Source organism: Chlorocebus sabaeus, chromosome 8 (assembly GCF_047675955.1).
Source record: "Chlorocebus sabaeus isolate Y175 chromosome 8, mChlSab1.0.hap1, whole genome shotgun sequence".
In the NCBI taxonomy this organism is placed as follows: domain Eukaryota; kingdom Metazoa; phylum Chordata; class Mammalia; order Primates; family Cercopithecidae; genus Chlorocebus; species Chlorocebus sabaeus.
The window spans coordinates 109,801,556-109,809,564 of NC_132911.1; the positions used below are offsets into that span (position 1 = coordinate 109,801,556).

General features: G+C 37.7%; 1 long non-coding RNA gene across 1 annotated transcript in view; it reads right to left on the minus strand.

Moving 5' to 3' along the window:
* The window catches only part of LOC119624877 (uncharacterized), a 263,450-nt gene extending 256,971 nt beyond the window's left edge, over positions 1-6,479 (minus strand). The window contains exons 1-2 of the long non-coding RNA XR_005241003.2: positions 6,355-6,479; positions 5,044-5,099 (exon numbers count right to left, since the gene is read on the minus strand). This is a non-coding gene — a long non-coding RNA (uncharacterized lncRNA). The remainder of the gene's footprint in view (positions 1-5,043; positions 5,100-6,354) is intronic.
* Positions 6,480-8,009: the final 1,530 nt, after the last annotated feature.

Genomic DNA, 8,009 nt, shown 5'->3' on the forward strand with positions numbered 1-8,009 from the left:
ATAGGTAATGGAATTCTACAGTAGAAGAGAGAGAGATTTGGGTAGAAGAAATACCTGCAAAGAGAGGTCAGAGAATTTTCCAGAACTTCAAATCACAAATCCAAGAAGCTCATAGAACCCCAGATATGATAAATACAACATACAACACCTATACATATCAAATTTAAACTGATAGAAATGAAAATAGAATAAATCTTAAAGTCAGCCAGAGGGGAAATAAAAGATATATTACATAAAGAAGGATAAAGGTAACAAATACAGTACACATCTTGTCATGAATTATGTGACCCAGAAGATAATATCTTCAAAGTTCCTAATTAAAACCAAAACAGAAACAAAAGCTTATATATCCAGAATTCAATAACAGTGAAAAGAAATATTTTTCAGACAAACAAAACTAAGAAAATGTATTACCAGCAGACCTGCACCACAAAAAATTATTGAAGGAATTTTTCAGGTGAAAATCTCTCTAGAATATGAAGCCAGACAGAAACTCAGGTCTATTCACGTGTATACAAAAGTTAAGATCTTTAGGAATGGTTAAAATAAAGATAAATGCAAAAGACTTTTCTCTCACTTTAAATTACTCAGAAATTTATGAAATATGATTAGCACACTTTTTTTTCTAAAGAGATAGATAGTAAATATTTTAGGCTTTTCAGGTCCCTGTTACAACTAGTCAAAAGTAGCCATGGACAACATGTCAACAAATGGATGTTCTGTGTTCCCATAAAACTTTATTCAGAAAAATAAATTGCAACCTGCTATTGGCCCATAGGCTTTAGTTTGCCAACCTCTGTTCTAAAGGAAAAAACAGCAATACATTGCATATGTATATATCATATGTAAAATAAAATATAGGATAACAACAGTAGAAAAAGCAGAAGAGAGAAACTGAGACTATTCTCATGTAGTATTCTTACATGAGATAGTGTAAATCTATATATACTACATGCTATAATAATATAGGGTATATATAATAATATAGGGTTTATATAGGGTAAGTATAGAATATTATCTGAAATTAGGCTGGATGAATTGAAGATGTTTACTGTAAACCCTAATGCTTATTCTTCGTCGAGTATCTCTTAGACATGAAATTTGTGATGCTGGCTAGTCAGAGTTGGAGATGTGATTGTGGAGAGGGAAACTTAACAGCTGAGCAACTTAACAGCTTTTAGTGCATAGTCAACAAAAATATATATCACATAATTTATGTAAGTGTATATTTTATATAAATTCAAGTATTTGACTAATGACTTCGAAGAGGTGACTCACTGCTCTTTATCATTAGCTTTTTCTCAGTGGATTTTTTCCCAAAGGTTAAAAATCTCTGGGAAATGAACTAGATTTTCCAAGTACAAAGAAAAGCAGATGTTGTTTTATGAAAAATTCACTGTAAATAATTCAGTATCAATTGCTGATTTGTGGATCATCTCCTTGAAGTGTTTGTAAATGGACATACATCTTGTTGATTTAAATTTGTAGTGTCAATAAGAAATGTTGATGAAATGTTACTTATTCCCTGTATAAGATCTGTGTATATCTGGTGGGAGGTGAAATATAAAACAAAATGAATAAAAACTATAAAACATCAGAAACCACTAAACATAGGCATAAAGTATGATCTACATAGTTCAGTGGTCTACAGTAATTTTTTTAAAAAAAAAAACAACAAAGAAATCCATTTCGGGAAAATTAAAGCAAACAAAATATTTCCTACTCTTGCATTAAGTCACAGTGGGATTTAGTCTTCTTCTGAACACTTGGAGGAACTCACAATGCACATAAGACAGTGACAGTAATGCCCACAGGAACTCTGACAATGATGAATGGTAAATCTTTAAATAAATGAGCCTTGGCATGTATGTTGCAGACAGTGCTGTTTGTCATGCACACAGCCTCTTGTTCCTCCAAAAGAGCAACAAGGCAATGCATGAAGATATATTTTCTCCAGCTCAGTCTATGTTTCTGAAAAGCCTTAACATGGACAGGAACATGATGTAAAACTGGTACTAGAAGATAACGCGTAATGTAATGTCATGATTGCTAGATGAGGCCAAGGGCATACGAAACATGGCCATCTGACAGACATCGAAGAAAGGCTTTACTCTACTCTTAGAACTCACACAAAGGGTGTTTAATTAGCATGCCTGGGTTATAGATCTTCTAATCACCATGATTCACAGGTTAAATTAAAATTAACAGCACACAATTGCTCATCTATTGAGAGAACACAGCTGTCTCCAACGAAAAGGAATAAAAACAGCAAGTCAAAATATGGAAGTAGATGGTTCGAGGATGTTTCTGGTTTTTCATCTTCCAGTCTCCAGCAGCCTTCCTTTTGCTTTTCTTTAGTGGGCTTGTGGATATTTTTCTCCCTTTTGTTATTATGCAGCATCTGCAGCTGCATCTTCCTTTTGCAAAAGGCCACAAAAGGAGATTCTGGTAGCACAGTGCTATCAGAGTGAATATTGACTGGTCCTCAGCATTTCTCTACCAAAATTAAGTCAAAGAAATGACTAAAGTCCTGGGAATGGTCGCTCACACCTATAATCCCAACACCTTGGGAGGCCGAGGCGGGTGGATCACTTGAGGTCAGGAGTTCAAGACCAGCCTGGCCAACATGGTGAAACCCTGTCTCTACTGAAAATACAAAAATCAGCCAGGTGTGGTGGCAGGCACCTGTAATCCCAGCTACTTGGGAGGCTGAGGCAGGAGAATCCCAGGAGACAGAGGTTGCAGTGAGCCAAGATTGTGCCACTGCACTCCAACCTGGGCAACAAAGTGAGACTCAGTCTCAAAAAAAAAAAAAAAAAAAAAGTACTAAAGCAACTCTTATTATTTTTTGTTTCCTAATATGTACAATATACTCATTATATCAATTTAAAATATTACTAAATATGGGAATGAGATAAAAGGCAAATGCAAACAAATTCAGCCCTTGGGGACTTACATTTAAGTAGTAATCTGGAGTCTAGTAAGTCAGTATGATATATTTTGGATCAAGTAAACAGTGATGTCTAATCTCATTAGGTCAGACAGTTCTGTGAGAACCTAATGAAAAACAATGAACTCTTTCCCCAAACAAATTCACTAAAGATGTTAACACAAAATTTTATTGCATAAATTCAGAAAGTTTTGAACCCACTGAAGTTGATTTGTCAAACAATTAAAAACACTTGGTCAAAACAAATCGTCTTCCTTTAATGACTGAAATAATCATCAGAGATTCTTCAGTGCGATTATATTCCTAAGTGATATACACTATTAGAGAAAATCATTAAATACCATAGCAAAACAGTTTATACTAAAGAATTGCTAGAGTTTCAGGCGTCTGTTCTCTAAATTTGTTCCCCATGGTTCAGTCTTCCCAGAGAATTACTTAGTTTTTTATTTAGTTATTTTTTACCATGTATCCTGTTCAGATGTTCACAGCCTAAGAACAAAATCATCCATCCTTTTAATCAAATCTTCACCCAGGTTCCTTGCTGTGCATATAGCTCTCCCAAAGCAAGGCATAAAAGCACCCACAGTGCAAGCTCATGTGATTCCCTTTACTCAAACCAGTGCTTTCTTTTTCCTTCCTGATTAACAGCACAAGAAATAAGTAACACAGAAAAACCATTTTACATTTTGTTCAGTTGTCACATAACAAAAACAAAAGTAAACAAACTAAAGTGACTACATAAGGCTTTTTGTATCTACCACTCTGGTTGACGGGATATTACTTTGGTATATTAAATCAACAATTTTCGCTCCTGTTTTGTGAATCCTTTATGTGAAAAAGTATTAAGCTATAACAATTGAATTGTATCTAGATACATATAATTTGCACATTTAGCTCCACATTTAATACATTGATTTACTATAAAAGGATAGTTGAAATCAGGACTGTTTCAGAGAACTCTGTATTTGTCCCCTACTACTAAGAATCATAATAGAAACTACAAATCACTACTTCACTAGATCCCACCCTCAGAAATTAAGATGCAGTTTCTTTGGGTTACAGCCTGAGCATCAAGAGTTTTAAATGCTTGGCCGAGTGTGGTGGAAGCACTTTGGGATTATGAGGTCAGAAGTTCAAGAAGAGTTTAGCCAACATGGTGAAACCCCCATTTCTACTAAAAATACAAAAATTATTATTTTTTATTAACAGGGGCACGGTGGTGTGCCCCTGTAGTCCCAGCTACTCGGGAGGCTGAGGTAGGAGAATCACTTGAACCTGGGAGGTGGAGGTTGCAGTGAGCCGAGATTGTGCCACTTCACACCAGCCTGGGCAACAGAGCAAGTCTCCGTCTCCAAAACAAAACAAAACAAAAAGAATTTTAAATGCTCCCCAGTTGAACTTAATATGCAACACAGTTTAAGAGCCACAGATATAAATAAGTATTTTAAATAAGAATATAATAGGCTTGTCTTATAGCAGGTCTACCTGTAGATGTCATTTCTCATCATTATCACATAGTTTAAACCAGTGCTTCCCATCCTTTTAAAATCATGGTGTACACAGAAAACTGTGGTAGATTGTATAGCTCACTGAGGGTAAATAGAGCAGGCGATATGGAGCAGAAGTAACCAGTCTGGAAACCTCAGCTGCTCCAGCTGGAGCCAAGCTTCCCAGGGCAAAAGGTCGGCATCAAGGCCCACCGGTAACCCATTACTTCCTGCTCAAAGATGGAGGCATTATGCCTGACATCACACTAAAATGTAGAATCAACAAACAACATAAGGAAGACATAAGTATACATGAAAACTAATTGCATTGATTTTTCTCCCCTTTTTTATGAGGCTTCTGGGTTTCAGGCTGGTTTAAAAAAGGATTTTCACAGACTGGAATGAGCCCGTGAGTACATAGGCAATCTCAAAGGACTTCAGGAGGCACACTTGACACAGATTCATCCTTCGTTCTGAATTAATGGCCAAAGAAACACAAATTTTGCTTAAATCTAGAGTCATTCCAGCTCAAGTTCTACCAGTATTATTCTGACTCTCTTCCTCAAGTCTAGGCAAGGTTGGGAATTGTCACTTCCTTTATCTTACCTTAAGCTCCGCTATGAGGTAAGTGTGAAGAACTTAATAATCACCAGCACCAGAACCTAATAAGAATGGATTTGGAAGCTATAAAATCATAGCAATATAAGAAAGGAAGAAAAATCCATTTTTATTAAAAGTACATCTTTTTAATAGAAATAAAGAACATATAGCATATGGAATGAGAATACAAAATAAGACAGAAAAAGCTGATTTTAATTGTGCTTAATTAAGAACTGTACATGTGGGATTATGAAAAAGAAAAGAATAATTGGCTTCAATTACTTTTTGCCAAAAAACAGGATGAAATGTTGCTTTTAGAGTATAAAATTAAATCATTCAAGAGGGGTTGTACTGAGGTAAATTTCACATTTTAAACTTTTGCAGCTGGTAAGTAACAATGTTCAAAGGTTTTACTTAAGTGATTTCAAAATAAAATTTCAGAGATCAGGAGGAGTAATTTGTAAGAACTTTTTCCCCCAAAAATATGTATGAAGCATCAACTATGAGCAGTGCACATTTCCTGTCTATACTGACAGTCTAATTCAAGACCAAGATATAGTTACCAGGAGTGAAAGTGCTCCTATAAACTTTATCAATTCAATCAGGGAAGAAGGGATGGGGAGAAATGAAAATAAAGCAAGCTTGCAGCACACCCAGCATTAATCATTACATTAGATGCTCTGTGATCCATTCCTCATAGTTGTTTGCCTATTGCCTCCAAATCACATAGACCCTGTTACAAGATTACAGTTCCCCTTCACTGCTCTACAGATAAAAACTTAAAATACCTCAAAGGGAAAACACAAGTTCTATTCTTTCAAGTCCTGCAAACCCTGCAAAACAGTGAAACTACTGACATCAGCTGGTCTGAAGGACCCCACAAGAAGCTGACTCACCAAAGAATGCAGTTTCCACATCCTCATGATGTTATCCCCCTTACCCCAATCAGTCAACAATCTCAAACTCTCAACCTCAATGCTCCAACCTCTCACCCTCCATGATCCCATTAAAAACCCCAGCCAAATGCTCCTTGGGGAGATGAACTTGAGGGTCTCCTCCCATCTCCTCACCTGGTATCCTGTGAGCATTAAACTCTTTCTCTGCTGCAAACTCTGTTGTCTCAGTGTAACTGGTCTGTTACTGTACAGTGATCATGTGAACTTGCTAGTCCTATAACAGGAAGAGGAGGAAAAAAAGAAGGAAAAAAGCAGGAGAAAGAGGAGCAGGAAAAGAAAACATGTTCAGAGGTATTTACTTGCCTCACTTCAAAGAAGGTCACAGACATTAACAATCTTACACTCTGGAGAAAGTACTTACTCGTTGAGGCTCAAATTCTTTGTTCATAAGATGTGTACAGGAATTTCTGCCTAGAAGATTCATTGTAGAAAAAGGTATAAAACGTACTACATGCTGTAAAGGAAAATGGATGTGCTGTAGTCAAGAATAGGCTGAAACAGACATCGGTCCAGCCTCACTCAGTGAGTTTGGAGCTCACTCGCACAACTCCGCTCATTATGTAACCACGCCACGTGAGGCACATTAGTAACCACTCACGTGAGCGCGTGTTTGATTCAGAGCCACTGTTGTCTGTAAAAGGTATAACTACCCTGCTGATGCTATACATATGGCTCACGCCCAGAGAGAGAGTAAAGCCATGTCAAAACTGTCTACCATTCCCCCAGTGTTTTTCCGGCTACCCACCACTCACCCACTGACTCCCCTCGGACCTCAGTTAGAACCTGACACATACCTTGAATAATCCTGGGCACATAGAATGCAGGTTTGTGGTTGAGTACCCTCACCACCTCCATCTTAGTATATTTAAAGCTAAATTCACAGCTTTTCTCCTTACATTAAAGCATCCTCCTCTTTTGAATTATTGCATTCTATTCTATCTGCCCAATATTTCTTAGAGATGATGTTTTCACTTCTTACCATCACCTCATTAGTTAAAATTTTGATACTTAACTCTTTAGTTATTGTGGTATCTACCTAATTGATGTTTTCCCTTTCTATCTTTGCAAACTGCCCATTCCAAATATGAGTAGAAACAAGAAACAAAGAACTCTGAAGGATAATTCACCTCAGCTGGAACCCATGGCCTCACAGGGGCTTCCTTACAATCAACTAACTGAAGGGGAAAAGCCTGAGCTTTGTCCACGGGATCAGTTGGCTGATAAGTTAGTAAAAGTATAAAACAGTATGCCATCACTCCAGCCCCACCCAGGGCCTGCCTGAAGACTGGGGGTAAAGGAACATCCTCTCAATGAGCAGAAATGCAAGCAAACCTGGTTATTCATCTTGGCTGCAAAGAAGAGTAATCTGAGGTAAAAGTATATGGAACTGCTGGGATTGTCTTCATGGGCAGAAGCCTGGTAGTGGCAACACTAGAAGAGAGTAAAAGTGAAATTTGTGTTGAGGCAAGTTTATGAACCTATTGGAGTAGTACAAAGGGTTTGGAGGATTGCTGGCACATAAATGCCTGTAGGAGAACATCTGCTGCATAAGCAGCACTCAACAGCTAGGGAGGAAGGATGACTTATTCTGTGGATATCAGCCAACCTCCTCAACCACCTAGCTTATGCACAGTGGATATATGAGCACAAAGTCAGGAATAGAGTCTATGCACAGACCCAAAGCATGGACCTCCTAAGGTTGATCTAGCCACTGCTTCTACTGATTACTCTATAAAGAAAATTGCATGTATCCCAGATATAGAGTTGCATTCCTGCCCCCTGCCAGGGCAAAGACTTACAGAGATTCTGCTCTGTTCAATGGAATCCTACATAAGATCACCTCAGGTCAAATTCTTCTTGATGGTGAAGGAGGTGGGGCAATGTGTTACATGACCAAAGTCTTCACTAGTCCTGTCATACGCCATAGGACCTAGAAGCAGTCAGACTGACAGAAGATTCAGATGCCCTATCGAAGGGTACAGTGCCAGCTGAAGATTAACACCTTTAGAAGTTTGG